Raw genomic sequence first — 10,927 nt, 5'->3', positions numbered from 1 at the left:
CATGTCAATCAGCTATCTTGGGAGCAGCCTCTGTCAGTGTCAGGCTAAGAATGCCTCGATTTGAAAAAGAGGATAATATTTTTACAGATTAATTAAAAACCACTGCATGGATTTTTATCATTATAGGGTAGATTTGTACATACACTGCCAACACACATTAATGTTCAAACAACATGTAAAAGTGAAGTTTGCATCCGATGACCCCTTTAAGGAAAATATTATTTGTGACTAAATTTGGCAATGTTCACACAAAAACTGAGGTGTATATGAAGAGTTCAGATGCAAAACCCTCTAAAAGCCACCTCGGTCAAATACGAGATAATGATACTGAGCGAATGCTCTCGACACATAGCATACGTCCATCAAATACTTTTACTTCAAACTCAGTAAATCCCAGCCTCAGCCCAATCAGAAGTACCGGAACTTAAATAGAAACCAATACATAGAAGCCTGATAAAAATGCTTATTTAAAAAAAAAAAAAACGTCAGATGGACTCTTCATATGGAAAAAGAAATGCAAAACCTGTGTTAAGTGCAAATCCAACCAGTGTAACAAGGTGTGTGTGTTTTTTTTTTTTTTTTTTGGAAGTTGTTATGTCATGTGGGAGCAAAGTCAGTAAGTCAAATTCTATAATAATACTACTAGCACTTTCGGGAAAAAAGACAATTCTCTCCAAGTCAAAATGACTGGAAAATTAAATGAAAAATGACTGAGTTAATTAAATGTTAGGATATATATTGAATTAAACAGCAAAATCTGCTGATTCAGGTCACACCAGATTAAAGCAATAAGCCCCAAAAAGCCATGGTTTACAGTGAATTTATAACAGCTAAGGGGTGTTGTTAGGCACTAACAATCGAATAAATGGAGAGGCGGGTCTTCCGTTGTGGTGACGAAAGTTTACCGTTGCTTAGAAAGTCCGGAGACTGCAGTAAAGGAGGAGAAACTTTTGGTGTCTATTGCGTGTTGTATTTTTAAAGTTTTTTTCAGTTACCTTTACAGCAAAAACAAAGATTTTAGAGCGCTCATGCTATAATCCTTTGATTAGACTGACAGGACTGCTGATTTAGTGGTTGCCTAGCAACATAAAAAAACGCAACGCACTGCTCTTTTTTTAAAAGTCACGAAAAAAAAGGCAATGCGGTGCGCCTCGTTTTCAGACCTAAAGAACGCATTCCATGTGATTGGGGTCTTAGCTGTTATAAATTTACTGTAAACCACAGCTTCACTGGGCTTACTGCTTTTATAAAACGGTTATTCCCTATACATAGTAAGGTTTCACAAAATAAAACACAGCAAATAAATTGTAATGATATAAGTAAAAACAGTATTCTTACACCAAACAATGTAGTTCCTCAGAAACAGTAACGTTGCAACAAAGAGGTTGTGTTTGTAGAGTAATTCACAACATCATAGAACGCGGCTCGACCAATCAGAATCAAGGACCAGAACTATCTGTTTTATAATGGTCTTTTAACACCCCTTTACCTGATCACAAATCAAATTATAACCCAGAAGTGAAATTAGTTTTTTTTTTGGCCACTAAATCCTTTCCATTTTTGCTCCCCTGTGCCAGATTTTGCAGACATCAGATCCGTTTGAACTGCTTTTTTCCTCTTCACCTTCCTGAGTCTAAAACAGCATTTTGACATCATGAAAACTTGAATGTAAATGCACTAATTTGTTGCAGTCTGACAGCAATACAAAGCCACACAAAGGAAGTTCCTTTCACTTTGTAACCGCTGGAGTTCCACAGCTCAAGAAAAGACACGTGAAATTGATTCCATTTTCCCGTTAGTGGCTCTTTTCCCTAAAGATTCACTTTTGGGCATGTAATTAATTTTAATTGGAATGCGACGTGACGTACACAGAAATAGCAGTGGAAGAGCGGCCGATGTAGCAGCGGCCTGTCTGTCCCCGATTCTTCCCCGTGTGTGATGCACGCCCGCTTTAATTATTCCCACCCTGATGATGATCTGCCTTTAAAACCATTTAGCCCATTTCAAACAACTGTATACAGAAGAGACACTTTCAATCCACATAATGTTGCATCCAAAACACCAATATCGACAATTTACTTTTTCCAGTGAAGTAAATACTGTCACATGTATTAAAACAGGTCTACATCAGAGTGTGACATATCAAAAGGAAGAAAATGGAGGGCGGAAAGGTTCTATTTAATAGAGTGAATTGCAAGAGTGGAGTCCTCAGAGGATGCTGCGAAGACATAATGGCACTGACAATCAACTGGCTGAGTGCCTTCCTCGTTCTCTTTTCATCGGCTGGGATTTGGGGGATGCCTGTGTCTGTGTCTGTTTGAACCCGACACAGAGCCGGGGAGTCAGCTCGACTTAAGTAGAGCAGAGATAAGCACCAGGAGGCCGTGTGGAGACCCAGTTACCCATAATCCCACAGACCGCCCTGTGACATTGATAGATTAGAAAAAAAGAAAGAGAATCAGTGCTCATATGTTCAAAGCCCGGCGTTGAGCTTGTTGTGGCCGTAAATAAATACATCACAATATAAGTCTTAAAAAGAAAAAAAAAACAGCAAGATGGCAGCCGTCACAGCTCTGTCTGATTGGAGGTGTGATTGCTTTTTTCTCTCTCAGACATTGCAGCTTTAACAAAGTAAACAACAGGTTTAAAATCACTTTTCCTTTCTGGGCACTTGTTTATCTCCGTGAAGGAATCTGCAGAGCACATCCAGGTTTTTTAACAGACGTCACAGCCATTGCATATCACGATAGACGCCTAATTAAAAAAGAAAATGAACAACTCAAGCTTATATTATTGTGACATGTAAAACATGATGGGGCGCTCATAAACATGTCCAAATCTCCAGATAAATGAAGGATCCCAGACATTCTGCTGTCAGCCTTGATATTATAGTTATAGGATGCAATACTGCAAAATATGTATATGTATGTAATGCGTATTTACTGTCGATTAGATGATGCGTGAATGCTGGAAATTAACAGTTTTAACATATTTGGCATCTGAGAGAATGTGTTGTGATGCATTAGATTCCTTTTTGATGTTTTTATATTTTAATAAAACTGTAATTAGCCCATCTGACCAACAGGTATAGATACCATAACTGAAATTACTTCTGTCTTTATATCAGGCTAATTCCAAAAAGGTGGGACTTTTGTGAAATGCCATCAAATCAAGAATATGTTATTTGTTCGTTTTCTTTAACCTTTGTTTAATTGACTAAAATACAAAGAAAAAATAATGTTTTCACTGGACAACAAATATGAACAAATTTTCATGGCTGCAACACACTCCAAAAAAGTCGGGACAGAGGCAATATAAAAGTGAAAAGGTTACGGAATATTCCAATTAAACTGTTTTGAAACTGTTCACAGTAAGCAGGTGAAATTTAGAATTTATGTCTTTCATCAACTACCACACAAAATATCGTGAAAAGATTCAGGTAATCCAGAGAAATGTCAGTCAAGGCAAAACACCTCAGGTGAATGTACATGACCTTTGAGCCCTCAGATGGCATTGCATAAGAAACCATCATGCTGCGGTGTTAAATACAGGAAAAACTGCTGTCACTTAACACATTCTGCAGCTGCATAAAAAGAGCAGAAAGCTATACAACAATTCTATGCAGTGACGCCATGGGGTTCTCTGGGCCAGAGCTCATTTCAGAGTCAAAAAAACAATGGAAATGTGTGCTGTGATCAGACAAGACTACATTTCAGCTTGTTTCTGGGAAAAATGGACGTTGAGTTCTCAGTACCAAAGACCAAAGGGACCAACCAGACTTTCATCAGCGACAGATGCAAATGCAAATGACTGTCATGAAATGGGGCTGCAGCAGAGCAAACGGCATTGGCGACTGGAATATGTGCAAAGCTACCATTGAAATGGAGGAATGTATTGGGATTGTACAGACACTATACTGCCATCAAGATGACATCTTTCATCTAAAGTCCATGATTATTAGGTCAAAACAATGTCAGGTCTCATTCTGCATGTGCTACAACGGTGTGGTTTCGTAGACGCAGACTGAATATGCTAGACTGGCCTGCCTGCAGTCCAGATCTGTCTCCTTTTGAAAAAATTTGAAAACAGAGAATCAGAAAATGATAATCAGACAGCTGAGCTTTGACGTTTTCTATTTAGCCAGATTGGACAACAATTTTGCTTGCAAAACTATAAGTATTAGTATCCTCAATTCTCAAACAATTAAACATTGTAATTAAAAGGAAAGTTGATGTGGCACAATTTTAAACATGCCTCTGTCCCAATTTTTTTTTTTTTTTTTTGGAATGTGTTGCAGCCATTAACATTTATTTACAAAATATAATCAAAAAGTTGTCCAGTGAAAACATTGGATGTTTTTTCTTTGCACTTTAGTCAATTAAATAAAGGTTAAAGAGAATTAACAGATAACATATTCTTGATTTTATTGCATGTCACGAAACATCCCAACTTTTCTGGAATTGGGGTTGTATATTCCCCTCATGGACACTTTTGTGATCAGATACCTTGAAGAAGTATTCAGAGTTCAGATTAAGTTAAGATTAATTAATAGCACTTGTGGCATCATATTTATTATTACAAAAATTTAATTGATTTGTTCCACTTAAAAAAAAAATATATATATATATATTGAATTATGGGGTGGCACTTCCGGTTTGGGGACCTTCCATTTAAAAAGACTGCAACTAATCATTTCAAATCATAAGGTTGCATTACAGGTCTGTTTTAGTGAATGAGCTGTCGATTTTCCTTCATGTTTTATTTTTAGACATCATTAAAATAATGTAACCCTTGGTATTTTAACCTGACATGTTATAACAATTGTTGTAGCTCGAGGCTGCCTACACTGGACCCAACAAAGCGACTGTTGCAAATCATTTCAACTTTGTGCCAGTACATCATAATTGGAATAAGGAAGCCGCTTACTGTCGGGGATTTGTTGCGTCGTTTCACATTGCACCATCCCGTGTCGCATCAGTGCAGACACAGTAAAAAATTAAAATGAGGCACTAATAGTCAAAGTGAATTGGGTGAATGTGTAAACATTAAAATACTCATTGTTTCAACACTCTGTAAAGACAAATCTGTCTACTCTATAAAAATGAGGTAATGATTTACTACATTTCATCTCATGCGCTGAATAAAGATTAGTTTAGTTTTAAAAGCTATGACACATTAAACGAAATGAGGTAAATTCTACCTAACATTTGTCAATACATTGCACAACTAATTACTAATAATGCAAACTCTTGATTACTATTGCACATTTAAAATAGCTTCTGCAGCTTGCACAACAAACATTTGCAATGAACAAGCAGGAAGTTACTTGTCATTGCACTGACTTTACTACAACTATTGCTCATTAAATGGCACAACATACACTATAAACTTAATTCATAGCCACTGACAAAACCACAGCCTCCACTTTTCAACACAAAGGTACCTCAACATAACAGAAACTACTTTAAATGTCAAACATAACTGAATACTAGTAGCTCTTCCACTTCACCCAAACATAAATTAACACTTAATTTCCAACTCCACATTTACTCACCTGATTTAATCAGCATGGAACTAAAAAACCACCTCACATTTTCAGCTACAAAAAATAATTAAGGGAGACTCAAAAAAAGTTCATATGTAGATTTATATTTACTTTGGACACAATCAAAAAACAAAATTATCAGCAATTATGTTTTTTTTAAACTCATTGTAATTAAGCAAATTTAACAAGCAGTATAAATATTTTTACAGAATACAGCTACAAGATTTACAAAGTGTTAACATGATTTTAGTTGATTTTATATCCAGATTGACTTTGTTGCCATGATAACATGGAGTATTCCTAAACCCTAAAACAACTTTAAACAACTTTACTGCTTCAATTTTAAAACACAAATTTCAGCATATAAGCTCTTAAAGCCTTCAAAACTTTGACCCATTTACATCCATTTTAAGTTCCACACAATAACCTTAATTTTTACTTGTTTATTTAAATAAAATGAGTGACAAGTCCATTTCTTTGAGGTTCTAACACTATTCCACAAATGGTACCACAAACTGAAAATTTGTATTGAACCTGACTGTTCCTTTAAAGGAGAAGTCCACTTCCAGAACAACAATTTACAAATAATTTACTCACCCCCTTGTCATCCAAGATGTTCATATCTTTCTGTCTTTAGTCGTAAAGAAATTATGTTTTTTGAGGAAAACATTTCAGCATTTTTCTTCATATAATGGACTTCAATTGTGCCCCCGATTTTGAGCTTCCAAAATGTAGTTTAAATGCAGCTTCAAAGGGCTCTAAACGATCCCAGCCGAGGAAGAAGGGTCTTATCTAGCGAAACGATCAGACATTTTTTTCGAAAAATAAAAATTTGTATTTTTTTTAAGCAAAAAGCTCGCATAGTACAGGCTCTCGGATGCGCGTCCACGGGTCGTTCTTGATTCGTCTCATTTTGAACGAATCTTTAATGTGACTCGCAAAGAACGAGTCGTCTCGGGGAGTGATTCGTTCAGTCCTATTAGGTTCTGTACTGGAATTAGTTCACCTGTTTCAAGTCTTTGGGTTTTTCAAGTTGTTCGTTCATCTTATGGGGCTGTCACGTGATGCTGATTTTGCTAAAATTAACGAAATGACTCGAAAAAAGATTAGTTCATTTTGCTGAACAAGACTCAAAGGTCTGAGTCGGTAAAATGATCCGAACTTCCCATCACTACTACGAATCATGTCTAATTTCATCGTCTGTGTACTCCGGCTAGAATATAGCGAAAAACTCCATCTTATTTTCTCCTACAACTTCAGAATCGTCCGACACGTTGTACCTTTTTGTTTGTAAACAGCGTTTGACTTGCACTTTCTTAGTCTTTGCGCATTTGCTTTGTAAACACTGGGTCTGTGGTTCCGCCTATGTTCCGCGTGACCTTTCGACCTGATTCAATAGTATGTAGTGTCGTAAATGCGCGTGCCAGAACCTGTGCTACCCAAGCTTTAGTGCTTAAAAAGTATACACATTTTTATTTTCCAAAAAAAATGACAGATTGTTTCGCTAGATAAGACCCTTCTTCCTCCGCTGGGATCATTTAGAGCCCTTTGAAGCTGCATTTAAACTACATTTTGGAAGTTCAAAATCACGGGCACAACTGAAGTCCATTATATAAAGAAAAATCCTTAAATGTTTTCTTCAAAAACCATCATTTCTTTTAGACTGAAAACAGAAAGACATGAAGATCTTGGATGACAAGGGGGTGAGTAAATTATTTGTGAATTGTTGTTCTGAAAGTGGACTTCTCCTTTAAGTTTGCCATTTAATCTTACAGATCCAAACAAATAAGTGAGATTTTTTGAAAAAACGTTTTGTAAACAGACATTGTGAGGGTGAGTTATACAGACTGACTTTGCATACTGAAAAATCTTCACTACTGCTGTTGAATTGAAAGCTGCATTGCTAAGATTACAGATGGAGAACATCACCTTCACGACCTTTACAACAACCAATTAAAGCAGCATTACAGACTCTGCACAAGAGTGCCAGTGCTCCAATTAACAAGATAAATAACGGCATTTGGATTACGTCCCCTCATGTCGGAGAAATGTGCCCCTTCTAGACACAAAAGTAAATCACAAAATAAAAAGCAAACAGAAAACTCTACGGATGGTTACTATCAATCACTATCAGTCTTGACATATAGAAAAATGATAACTTGCATGTTGAAACTGCCAATAGAAATGTAGATGGACAGGTTCAATATACCTTTTAGGTTGACTGACAGACTTACTAATTACGTTGTGGAGTGTGTTAGTCTTAATGTATAACATTCACCTCATGCTGTCAGTCTGCAAGCTAGTGCTAATACACCTACTAATACCATTCTCCTAAATAACCTCAGTGCTTTATGTAACTGAACAAGCTGTTGATTGAAATGAGCCCATCTTTATAACCGCCATGTGGAAATGACAACTGTGATATGAAAGAACCCTATTGCTTTATTCTTGTCTATAATTTAAAATATCAGAAGCTGTATTTGAATTGTTTTCCTCCATTATCCACTTTCTTGTTACCATGGGAACTTGTACAGACAGGCTTGTGTATAGTTTGACACGTGAATACATATATTAAATATATCTTTTTCACATTAAATATGGTTGAGAGGAAAATGTTGTATGATTAGAACTGATAAAGATCTCAGAGATGTCCTTAAAGGGATAGTTCACCCAAAAATGGAAAATTCTGTGATTAATTACTCACCCTCATGTCGTTCCAAACCCATAAGACCTTCGTTCATCTTCGGAACACAAATTAAGATATTTTTGATGAAATCCGAGAGCTTTCTGACCCTACATAGACAGTAATGTATTTATTGTGTTCAAGGCCCACTGGACTATTTTAATGGCGTCCTTTCTACCTTTCTGGGCCTTCATTTTTGGGTGAACTATGCCTTTAAAGATGCTCTAAATGAAGCACAGAAGTCACACTTGAAGGATTGAGTCAAATATCAGCGAGTGTTTTGTTGAGCAGGCAACGTCCCTGTGGTGTAGTATGCAGACGTGAACATTTCCTCTCGCTGGATCTCATGCCCACGTTCTCTGGGAGGTGGCCTTTATCACTCCTGACATGTGTTCTGTGTCGGCACAAGGACTTCAGCGGCGCTGGTATGGAGAATTATAATGAGGAACTTGGCTAGCTAAAGAAAAGCTCATCCTCCTGGGTAACACTTTGTATTGAGCTGATGAAAGCATGTAAAAGCTAGGAAAAACTTTTTTGGATGGATAATAGCCTGACATCTGTCTATTTTCTGCAGTTATCCACGTCCCACTTTCTTTCAGAATCTCTGATTCTGATTTTGTCATTTGCATAACATATGTTCAATTTCTGCACTTTTTTTTTTTGAGAAGTCCTCACCGGCGGTTTGGATAACAGCGCCCAGTTTCACTCAAAGCGGTAATTGTCCTCTTGACATTGCTAGATGAATAATATTGGTAATGTCAAGAAGACAGTTCAAGCTGAAAAGATTACCGGTCAATTGAGTTCCATTCGCTCTGTTCAAAATGAGTCGATTATTCCCATGGCCGGGTCTTACGCAAGTTCTTTGACAGAATAGGCCCCCAAAGGAGTTAATTGTTCATCCTTGCTGGTGTTCTTTTATTGTAGCTTTTAAGGAGAAATTTCTTCCTGACATTTATTTCAAGTTTAACACAACAGGTATACTGGCAAATTATGCCACAGGAAGAAGGATAGAGCAGAGTTTCTTAGTATAGGAGCACAAATAACTAATAAAAATAGCTGTTTTTATTTCTTTTTGTAAGAACCGTCTCAGCTAATAAGATATTAAAGCATGTGGCAAGGTTGTTAGGTTAAATCACTTCTATTCAACACCTGAAATAAGGGGTGTTGCTAGAGCTTTTTCATGCGAGTTTCTATTTATTTATTTATTTATCAGTTTTTTCTGGTCCTCGAATCTGATTGGCTGAGAAGAGTGTGATATTCTAGTGATAACAGAACTCCAACCGTTTCACCTTCTGTATCACTACGCTTGTGGTATTTCTCACAGTGAGTGTCCAGATCCACTATAATTTTATAAATAATACTGTTTTTGTGTCAGGAAATGTAGTTTTTTAGGTGAGCATATACTTGTTTAGACTATAAATAACGTCTGTTTGAAAATTTGCTTTGATGTTTCCGGAGATGTGAGCTTCAGGGCGCCAGTGGGCGTTCAGCACTTATGAATCCACAAAGAGCAGCCTTACCTCAGCTAGATCTTCTGAGATTTGCCGCTGACTCTAATATCTCTATAGTGGTTGAACATGAGATATAATTGCTTTGGGTAAATCTAATGGGCAATCTTTGGTCTCATTAATCTATTATTTGTTTCAGAGCAAATGATTTTGGCTGAGGGAAAAATCTCATCACGTTATATTTCATTAACGCTTTATATCAGAGCACTGCCTTTGTACTTTTGACCGAATTGCCTAGCAACTTTTATGATGGCTGTTGTTGTTGTTTATTAAATATTAGTAGTATTTAATAATAGCATTTAGTGTTGAGAAACAATGTGTGTTCATGATGGTGATTTCAGTTACATTATTCCGTCATTAGGTGGCGACAAGAGACTGTTTTTATAAGTGAGTCAGCAGTTTTATATTGAAAGAGACCGAAACAGGGTTGTAAACAAGGAAGTTATTTTTACTTGCAACAACTTTTGTAAGACGCAGCCAACAACTGAAATCACCATTAACAGAGGAAAGGATACTGCGACAAAGATATCCCTAGCGGGCATTAAAACTAATGTTTTATTGTGAATATGAGATTGAGCTGTAGAATGAATGCTGTATCAGATACAGGTAAACACACTTGCTAAGTTCATCTCTCTCTCATAATACTCTACAAAATACAGTGAGCTTTTAAAACAGTAATACAAATAAGCTTTTAATGAAGAAACTCAGTCTTACTTACTAGTTCTAAAGTGACATTTTTAAATTAGTAACAAGAGGCTTGGGCTCAGCTGTTAAACTGTCAAACTTCTGTGGCGGAAAGAAGTAGTTTGCACAAAAGAGGTTTTTTAAAGACACTCTGTTGTTGTTTCTTATGTATTTACACGCTCGTGCCGTCAAACTGTTGTATAAATGCAATATCCCACTTGTAGCACACTTGTGGCAGTGCAAAACTGCTCATATAACTTGGCTAACTAAAGAAGAATTCGTCCTCCTGATGTTATCATTTTAGACTGCCAAATCTGGTCTAATTCACATAAACGGATTCTGAAAAGAAAATCAAGGACAAGGTTTCAATAAAGTTATCTGCAATGCGCTCACTGGTATTTTTCACTCAGGAAGGTGAATTCAGCAGTCTTTACAATCTTATCAGTTTTGTGACAAATATTTGTCGTTTGACTTGAAAGCTTTGGCTCTTCAGGTTATATTTTAAAA

This window comes from Labeo rohita, chromosome 13, assembly GCF_022985175.1.
Source record: "Labeo rohita strain BAU-BD-2019 chromosome 13, IGBB_LRoh.1.0, whole genome shotgun sequence".
In the NCBI taxonomy this organism is placed as follows: Eukaryota; Metazoa; Chordata; class Actinopteri; order Cypriniformes; family Cyprinidae; genus Labeo; species Labeo rohita.
This window is presented reverse-complemented; position numbering follows the sequence as displayed.